Source organism: Blennius ocellaris, assembly GCF_963422515.1.
Source record: "Blennius ocellaris genome assembly, chromosome: 18".
Lineage (NCBI taxonomy): Eukaryota > Metazoa > Chordata > Actinopteri > Blenniiformes > Blenniidae > Blennius > Blennius ocellaris.
The window spans coordinates 17,013,977-17,023,961 of NC_137667.1; positions in this window are offsets into that span (position 1 = coordinate 17,013,977).

A 9,985-nucleotide genomic window follows, 5' to 3' on the forward strand; every position below is an offset into this window, starting at 1 on the left:
AAAAACAGAAAGCAATTAAGGCCACAAAAGTTCCCAGCATTGCATGATTTAAAATTCTCTTTCCATTAGTTGGTGTTAAGTTTTAATTACACAGTAATAGCAGCCGTGCAGCCAGTGTGTCAGATGATGAGAGCATTTTGGATGATTTGTAGCCAAATGACAGGATTTCTATTTATTTATTATTATTATTTTAATATGAGTGAATATTCTTACCCCATCTTTGGCATTTCCTCCTCAAATGATTATTTGCATGAGAATAATGTGGCCTGTGGATTCAACGTGTGTGTTTCAGCGCTGAGAGGAAAGATTTTGCTGCCTCTTCACAGACCTGTCCAACATCTTTTTCTTTCTCCTTGCCAGTCCGTTCAGAAGACAGTGATGAGCTTAAAATGCTGAATGCGCACTCTTTTCATACAAACAATACCTTTATGTTTTATTTCCTGGAATTATTCCTCCTGGCTGTGAAGGATGGCTTGGTGCTCGGCAGCATCCAATTATCTCCACACAGACAGCTGAAACGATCTTCCACGGGCCCAACAAAAAAAAAGAAAAAAGTTGAATAGGTCATTTCACGGATGAGTACGGCATAGCGTTTATCCCCTGCAGAAACCCAACGATATGTAAATCCCTATAGCTTGGGGGGCTGACGTAATGCACAACATAAAATATCCAAAATCATGAAGCTTATTGGCTTCAGAGAACGAGACGAGTGAAAGACGGTGCCTCACGTTGAAGGGAAGGATTTACGGTCCCTTAGAACCCAACTTTGAATTAGGTGAGTCATCAATGCTTCAGGCCGTTTGGAAAGGCCCTCAGGGGTTGTTTGTCTTGAAGTCATCCCCTTTGACATTAATAAGGCCTTGGCAAAGAGACAAACACCGCCGGCCTTTAGCAATCCAAGACATGCGTTTAATGCTGACTTGGTTAAAAAAAATTTAAAAAAATAAAAAATCTGCAAATGTGTTTGGATGCAAGCAGTTTGAGTTCCAACTTTGAAGATTGAACCTTCTTGTGTCGGTTTTGGTTTTAATACAGGGCTTTTGCTTTTATTCTCAATTTTACATACCACACAGCTGTTAAGCTTACGCAACCTAATATTAATTCTGACAATAGGTATATGGAAATAAGTCACATCTAAGATATCAAAAAGGAACATTCCCCAAAGAAAAACCCTCCTGTGATGATTGTTAAATGCAATGTGATCTTCGTCTTACAATTCCTCGGGCTAGCAGGAACCCAGGGGACTCTTTATTAGCAATTCATTTGGGGAACAAAGTCATCCTCCGTCATATACAGCGGGACGTGCATATTGCTAACTCAAATGCATATGCAACGGCACGCATGCATACAGGGAACATAAAAAGCAGATGCAAACCTCATGTCAGAGACTATTTTTACTGTGGAGATATATACTGTATATAAGGAAGCTTTTTGTTTGTTTTTTTCATTCCTTTTGTTCCTGTTCTTCAATAGACTTATATGAGAAGATCGATATGGACCTCATGCCCATTCAGTTAGCTTAGCGAAAATAAAAGACACATTCACTCTCACCTGTGTCGACATTTCACAATATTGTGCAAAATATATACTGGCCATCATATTTTCACCGTTTCTAATGGTGCGGAAAAAGAATGGCTCCATGCTTTCTGCTAACAGTCCTGCAATCCACTGAATTCTCATGTGCCAAAAAGGACTGTTACACAATTTAACAGCTGATGATGATGGGGGAGAAAAAGACTGATTATTAAGTGTCCTAAATCTCAGTTTATCACTCATTACTAAGTGTCCATTCTATTGGGTGTAATGCATTACTTAACACGGGACTGATTTAGGACACGGCTCTGGAGATTTGTTACGACAGTGACGTTTCCAGGCAACCAACAGAGAGACGATTAACAAAGATGATATAGAATGTTAATTGAGAGAGGCGAACTGCTGAGGCCAATTTTACAAAGAAAGCTTGAAGTAAATGCTTGTAAGAATGGACTAGCATTTTACGTGGCCACCCCAGTGTCGCGCGGATAACGACATCATGTCATACTGCATTACTATTGGTTTGTTGAAGCCGAAGTGATCGCAGCTGTCGCTATGACTCCCCAAATACCAGACGCAGTCCGACATGTGGTCGCGGGTTTACGTCCAAAACCTCAACCGTCCTCGAGCTGTGCACAAAGCCCGGCCAGTCTGAGCGAATTTTACAAGCGATTCTCCCACGATCCGATCTTTCGTCTCAGGCGGACGAAAACTACGTTGTTAGGAGCCTTAAGTCAGAGGCTCGATAGGAGGGGTCATGGCACCAGTACCGGTACTTCCCATTTTGTTTTGCAGTTGTCACATATTTTGGAATTCCTTCTTCAGAATAATGTCACTTCCTTGTTTCCATTGCAGTGAATAATATGTCTGGAAGAATTAAGGCTTCACAAAGACATCCCGACACACACGACTATAGAAGATCCGAGTAACGGTACGGTGAAAAACTTCACTGATAAAAACTCATTAGTCCAAACCCAGAAGTCCTGAAAGAGTTTAATTCACTTCTTTGCTTTCAACGTTAACTGGATGTTAACAGCACCCAGGGCACTTTTTTGCTTAAGACTGGTCTGAAATTTTACGGTAACATTAAGACTAATTCATTTTGTCTTCAAACATGATATAAGTAGTGTCTGAACATGTATGTATGCTGCTCAAATAGCAAACGGTGGAAATAATGCATACAAAATATATGTTTTTAAGGTTTGATTCCAACAACAGAAGTTATGTGACCAGTGGTTTTGTGTCGACAGTTACTTTACAAGTTTACTCAATCTGAGGCCCTGTTTACATATTTACAAGTGAAAACGCAAAACTGGACATCCATTTACACGACAACGATGCTCGGAGCCACTGAAAACACAACTTTTTGAGCTCCTTAACAGTTCCCAAAGAGGAACTTTTTGAAAACGCTTCAACTCTGCCTCTGTGCAGACGGAGGAAACACTGCTGCTCATGAGCACCATGATTGTAGCAATGAATTCATCTGCACATGTGTGAGTAGATGGACAATAGCAACAAAGATGGCCTCCAGAGTGGCTGTTTATTCTTCTCTTTGTGCTTGTGTGTGTGGTTCCGAAAACGATGAAAATAATGCATTTTCAGTTGAACCCTTGTTACGTATATGGGATCTCAGTTAAGTTTTGTATAAGTGAAGCACATTGATAGTGTATATTTAAATTTGTCCACCAGATTGTTCTCAAAGCAAATAGAACACAAATTCTAAACATTTTACCTTTTCGGTCCAAATTGATACAAGTTTTGATAGTTTCAACTATTCAACTGTCACTGGAGTCTATATAAGAGCATTAAAACCTCTGACCTTCGTCTTTAACGTTTCCCAGTTATCTATCCCCCCCCCCCCCCCCCATGAAATTACATTGTGACTTTACTATTGCATATAAGCAGTGATTCTTTTTTTTTGGGGGGGGGGGGGGGCATGAAAATCACACTTTCTGGAAGGTTTATTTCATATCGTTAAAAAGCCTCAAACCATTTACTTAATCCAAATGAAATAAATGGTAGCAATTTGTTGAAGGCAAAAATATACAAAGATCCCTTATTATAGATTTAGTTTATCTCCCAGCCTCAGTAAACTAGTTTGTTAGGGAGCGATGGGTAATTTATGTGTTGGATGCTAATGTTGTTTTTACTAATCATGGCAGTATAATGTTGCTGCCTGAGTGAGTTTTTGCCTGCAGTTACGTTAAATTAGGCTGTATGCATGGCATGCTCTAACCGTAGAACTATTGGAGAGGTTCTCTCCCCCCTCTCATTAACTATTCAATGTGAACTCCTGATCCTGCAGGGTATTGACATTAATTCCCCACATGACTGGAACATGCAGTTTGGAATGTTTAAAAGATTTTCGCAGCCCTCGTCCAGGCTGCCTTCAGAAGCTAAGTTTTTCAAAACAAACTATCCATTTGCTAATTTGCTGTCTCGCAACTTGCCTGGAGAACAGCCCTGTCAAATTCTACATTATTAAGTGAAAGGCTAATTACGTCTCTCACTGGCCCGTGTCCATCGCCAGCAAGACAATAACAAGCTCATCAGCGGCGGCAACAACAAGAAGAGCACTTCAGTTATTTAACACGTTGTTGATAACAAGCTCTAATCCTGCTGACATGATGCGGTGGACTTGTTACTAGGATCGCGTTCTGATCCTGCCTGTCTGAACCAATCCCTTTTCAGCAGCTCAGTCTTTGCGTTGACCTTCGGCAGTGGATTTCCTTGAGGGCAGGGTGGACACTGTGGAAGTTGAACAGACTGGCTGTGGGTGAAGGAAACAGAGGAGCGAATGCTGAGGCAGGCAGAGAAATGTATGAATGACTGCGAAGAGGGGAGCATCGAGCCAATCGCGAGGGAGAGGGAATCTGCGGGCCAATCACGGGGACGCTTCTCTTCTCTCCTCCAGCGTCTCCCTGACTTCTTCTCCTGACTGTTACCAGGTCACTGTGCCTGCCCGCGCCTCCCAATAATCTGTTTCATTGGGTCAGTGTGCTTCTCACAACGCGCCTGACTGGCTGCTGAGACATACGCGGTTGCTAGGGAGCTTAGCCAATCGCAGCAAGGCGGAAGTTCCCCCCTCGGTTTCTAGGCAGGTTTCACGTGCTGTGGATGTTTTGGCGGGAGAGCGGGAGGTGCAGGCTGCAGGGTGAAGTGGAGCATGTGATTGTGTGTGTGCGCATGTTTGCGGGCGTGCGCTCGCTTCGCCCTGCCTCTTGCTTTCTGATGCAACATCGAACTGTGTCTCCTGGGCTACTAGGGGACCTTGTTATGTTTTTTCCTTTTTTTTTTTTTTTTCTTCCTGTCCTCGCAGGAAACGAGAACCAATTGCTGTGCTGTTGCCATCGGAGCGGGGAGGTTTGTTTTCTCTCCACTTTCATCCCTGGTACCTCCCCATCGACAGTTACCGTAGAAACAAGAGCAACTCCAACTCTATTTCCATCCATGTCTCCTTCCTTCAATGATTTATCGTCGCTTTCTTTTTTTAATCCACTTGCACAGCACCTACCTACCAACACTTTAGCAGCCAATAAAGTATTCAGAAAATTGTATGACATGTCTGATGAGAATCTGTATAAAGGCAGAGATGAGGACCTGCAGAAGCACATGCTGTGGTGCAACCCGCATACTGACACCTGAACTTTGACTGTGCATCTTCTCGTTTTGTACTTTTAAGTGATTCATGTTTTTGTTTTTTTGTTTGTTTTTTTTTATTTGTTCCAGACTGAATTCAGTTACGCTTCGTTTGGTTCTTTGTTAAGTTTCTTGTTCAACACTTTATAACACTGGTCCAGATTATTAATTGACAGTATCAGAAAGGAACATGTTTATTTGCTGTTGTGTTTTTTTTTTTGCAGGAAAGGTTTGACTCCCTCACCAAAATAAACAAACTCTCTCTGTCAACATGGGAAAGCAGCTCATCACATCTGTAATGCGCTTCCCAAAATCCCATTAATGCCACTTGAGCGCACACCAAGACACAAGAATTAAAGTGTGGAGCAGGAAGTGAGTGGATGGTCGGCCACCGTGGCGCCACTTAATTCTCTCTCAAAATGTAACAACAAAGGGTGCGGCAACGCCAACAAGCTTATTTATTGGGAACAGACTCTTCTATGCAAATTGGATGCAAATCAATTTAATGGCCATGTGACACATGACAACTGAAATTTGTGTTTCCACATTCTCTTGTCACATGAAATCGAATACAACCTGGGTCGAACCCTCTCAACCCGACATGCTCTGCAGCATAAATAATCGTGTAATTGGCAATTTCATGTCGGAACACAGCGGCAAAGATAAAAAAGAGGTGTGAGGAGATGTGGATAATATGCAGGGACATCTTAATAAAGCACAATAAAAAAACTTCTGATTTGCAGATTTCTATAGTTTGTTCCTCTATAGTAACGATAAATAATAAAAGTTTGATAACAGGTCATTGACAGAACATCAAGAACACTTCAATCCACATGGCTTGTCCATCCACTACCATTACCTTTGTAATCCTTGAGCCACTCTCACTTACTGTCCTGGTGTTGAAATGGAATTTTGGACTTTTTTACTATTTGATTTTCGGTTTTTAGGTTCTGCTTTTCCAGCAAAACCATATTATGTCTCTTTTGCTTACAGTTTGTTACAGATTCTTTCCTGATATATGATTGAAGGGACGTCGTGTTCAGGTTGGCCTCCCTCAGATTTCGGTTGTGATACAACAGTAGTGTAACTAGTTTTCAGTACTTTTGTACTGCCACCATTTTGCTGTTCCCATATCCCTCATTATATTCAACATTCAGTTGGTCGTCCTGAGCTTTCACATTTAGCAAATACTGTTCCTGTTGATTTATGCCTGCAGGGGTTTGCTGAGGAACCCACAGTGGTAACTGTTGGTCGCAAGAAGAATAGAATAGAATAGAATAGAATAGAATAGAATAGAATAGAATAGAATAGAATAGAATAGAATAGAAATACTTTATCAATCCCAGAGGGAACTTCTTGAAGCTCGCTTCTCTCACCTCTATGCCATTTATTTTAAGTGAACCAAATGTGGTCCTGCATTGGTGACGTGTCATGGGTTTACATCATGTACCCATAATTTAAATACAGTAAAGGCACTTTTGAGTCCAAGTCCAACAGGAAATAAAAGTTTGAAATGACTGGTTTAACCAATAATGACCTATGAGGATGTAACTTGTAAAATGTAATCAATGGCCTGAAAAGTTGCTGATACAGTTTTACTCGGATGTGTAACTTTTCAGGTCTCTAAAATAGAGTGGTGTTTTGTTTTTTAAGGTCATGTAAGTCTGGTCCTTTTCTCATTTGTTCATATTTGTCAGGACGTGTTTGATAGTCCAGGAAACTCAGTTTGGGCACTTCTTCAAAATATATGACACAAATGTGAATGAAGAAACCCAAAAGATCCATTGGGGTTTTTCTGCACGTCATTACCACTCATAAGCATATATCAATACATCAATCTGCCTATTCCAAGGTAAATTTCTTATTTTAAAAACTTCTGCACTCGCTTCAGGGTTGGCTAAATGTGGAATTACATTTCAGTTGGTCAGTTTGCTCCAAGACAGATCATCTGTTATTCAAAATGTTATGGTATAAGTCACCTCCCATGCTGCTCCTCAAGAAGCAGCTTGTGACAGTTTTGGTTTCGTTTGGACGAACAAAAAACGTTGATGTCTGTATCTTAATCATCCAGATCATAAGAGCAGCATGAGTCAATCTGGACTTCTTCTTCACATTTAACTCAAAAACTTTGGGAGTTGAATCAAATGCATGACTGGACAAATCTGCAACACTTTGACTCACGATTCCACTCAAGGCTGAAAGTGATGCATTTATTTCTCCTTAAAATGCAATCAAATTCAATTGTCCATGTTTTGTTTTTACAGCGTCTGAAGACATAAAGCCATTTAGTATTACGACATCAAACACCAACTATGTCACAGCGGTATTCTACATCTTTACAGCCCTGCAAGGACACCTGCAAATTGGATTTAGGAGCTGTTTGGGATGTTGCACAGGTGTCATCACGCTGCCAGTCTGTCTGACAAATGGTTTGTTTACCACCTGAGCTGCTGCGGCTGCTGCTCAGTAATCATTAAGTGTTCATTTACAGCAACTTGCCATCGCAGCTGGAGAAGCGAAGACAAACGGAAAAGGCTCAACGCAACAATTTATTTCCACACGTGTTGTCCAAAACATGTCCAGTATGAGCTCTGTATAGGATTACATTTATTTCAACACATGAAGGTGGTGTCAAAATACACGTATTCATAAGGGAAGTGTTTCCCTCGGGTTGTTCTGGACTTCAAATGTGTTACCTCTGGATGAACCCAGGGAGAGCTGCATTCATTGCTGGAGCCCCTCCACTACCTGTGGATAAAATCAAGAGGTGTTGACAGAATACTCCGAGGGAGGAGGGGACGGAGGTGGCCTGAGCTTTTTACTATCCGGTGAAAACTTGGCACCTAATTTCACAATCAATTTATGGGGTGGTGGGGGGGGGGCGAATCTCTCGATATAGGATTATCAAATATTATGCAGGCTGGAACCAAATAATCATGATGTGTAAGTGTAATGCGCACCAGCAGAACAACAGGAATGGAGTTGTTTGGGTGTGGAGAGGAGACAAAGCGTCTGGATGTCAGCCACAATTAGGCAAAAAGCCACAAAGCAAATTGTATCATTATGCAGTGAACTTTGAAAAATTTCAGCATTTGGGGGGGGGCTGATCACCTCGGCTGGCAGCAAGTAGTCAGAAATAACTCACTGAGGAGAGTTTTTGACTGCCTTGCTGGGGGGAAAAGAAAAAAAAAAGAATTTGCTCAGACAAAAATGGGCTGGGACGCGCTGTCTGCCACCGCACCTGACACATTAGAGGTACTGGAAGTTTCAGTTTGGATGACAAGTTCTGAGTTCAGCGCCAACACAAAGGCTGTTTTCCCTCTTCAAAGGGGTTGAAGCTGTGCACTTGAAAGCAAAAGACAGCAAATGACTTAAAACCGCGGATGAGATTGCACAATACATGACGTCTGAGTTCCCGAATCCTGAGCATTGACAGCGCGTCATGTTATGTTCACTGCCAAAACAGAAGACGGAGAGAAAAAAAAGACCAAAAAAAAAAAAAAAAAAACGGATTTGCAACGCAAATGTGGTCAACAGCTCTGTGTTCAAAGAAACAACAAAATTCTACCAAACCACAGTTTTAACTGATGAAAAACTACCCTATACCCCAGAGGCAATGAGATAACTGACTGCTACTAAAACGCACAGATCTCCCAGCTATTGTTTGGGAACTCTAATTAGTTATTGATAAAGGGAACTCGGGGGAGGAAAAAAAAAAAGATGAAATGCTTATGGGCGATTGAATGTTTTGTTGTTTTTTTTCTATTTCTTTGTTTTTCAAATGCAGCACACAGTAGACTAATTAATTTTTACCACCACATCAAACTGAACCAAACCTGATGTATTTTTTTTAAACGGTTTAATTCCAGTGGGACTTTTAACTTCCTGCTTTTATTCTTCAAAAGCCGCTTTAATGAAATGTTTATTAGGAATTTTTTTTTTTCTGCGTAACATTGACGTGTCCTTCAAAACACATCTAACGAGCGATTACTTGCTGCTAACTCGTAAACGATGGGTTAATCTAAATTACCTTGGACACATTTGCCTCGACGACGACGCAACTTAAACGTTAACGCTTGTGTCAGGATGTGGAAATTTATTTATGTTCCTGCAGTGAAGCTGTTCACAGCAGGGAAGCGGGAAGGTGGTAAATAACTAAAGCGTGGTTTTATTTATGTCCTTTCCAATGCATGCGTTATTTACTTTGATAGCAATGTTCATTGACAAAAAAAATCAGTCATCCGGAGAGACGGAGAGAGAGAGAGAGAGAGAGAGCGAGAGAGAGAGAGAGAGAGAGCAAAAACAACCAGCATCTGATCCTTTATTCCAAATTTTGGGTGGGGTCCCTTTCACTGCAGGCTTGGAGGGAAGGGGGTTGGTATAGACGGGGGGTTGGGAGCTTAGACGAGGCTGAGCAGGGCTTGTTTGCTCCTCTTCCATGGCACTGGGCATGGAAATTTGGTGAAAAGTTGAGAAAATGGCACACTTCACACTGTACCAGCTGTACCACAAAATAAAAGGGGGGTGTGACAGTGTTAAAAGAAACATACACACCGTTGCGTGACCAGCGCTCAACGCAAACAGCTGCTTTCATCCAGAAAATTGTCTCTCGGGGAAAATGTGAGTCACACCATGGATCAAATAGTCTCGCTCTTCTTGCCTGGCTGTTGTGGACTCAGTAACCCCTGACACAGATCAGGCTTGATCTCACTGTACTTTCTCTCCCTTCATGGTTTGAGTGATCCCATGCGTAGGCGTGCCCCCCCCCCCCCCCCCCCCCCCCCCCCCCCACATACACACACACACACACACA